The sequence below is a fragment of the Cricetulus griseus genome, chromosome 5 (genome assembly GCF_003668045.3).
Source record: "Cricetulus griseus strain 17A/GY chromosome 5, alternate assembly CriGri-PICRH-1.0, whole genome shotgun sequence".
Classification (NCBI taxonomy): Eukaryota; Metazoa; Chordata; class Mammalia; order Rodentia; family Cricetidae; genus Cricetulus; species Cricetulus griseus.
In genome coordinates, this window is record NC_048598.1 from 100,562,642 (window position 1) to 100,563,157 (window position 516).

Here is a 516-nt window from a genome sequence, read left to right on the forward strand (position 1 = left end):
CCTAGGCTGCATCTGAAGGTCATTGAACCCACCCTCAGAGCCACTGGCTACTGGGCAGGTGCTGGTGACCATGGCTGCCATGGGTGTCTCCTGGAGATAGGTGTGGCCGCAATGAGAAGCAGGTGTGGGGGTGGACACACCGCCCTAATTCTGCTATCCAGACGCTGTCCTCTAGTCCTCAGTGTCCCTAGCTAGTGGTGACATACCTGTCTGTCCCTCCTGCCCAAACACAGGTGCCCACATCTGTCACGCTGTCTACCATTTCCCAACCTTTTGTGTCCATTCTTCCATGGCAGAGCCCCTCTGGAGCGGTAGCCTAAGACTCTCTAAGATAAAAGAGGTCAGTCACATTGTCCTGTGCACGCTCAGCCCAGCTGGCCAGAGTGACACCTTCTGAAATCTTCTGGTTTCCTTTGTTGTCACCTGCCCATCCCTCCCTCCCCCCCCTCTCTCTCACTCTGGTTTTGTTTTTTAGAGACAGGGTTTCTCTGTAGCTTTGGAGACTGTCCTGTAACT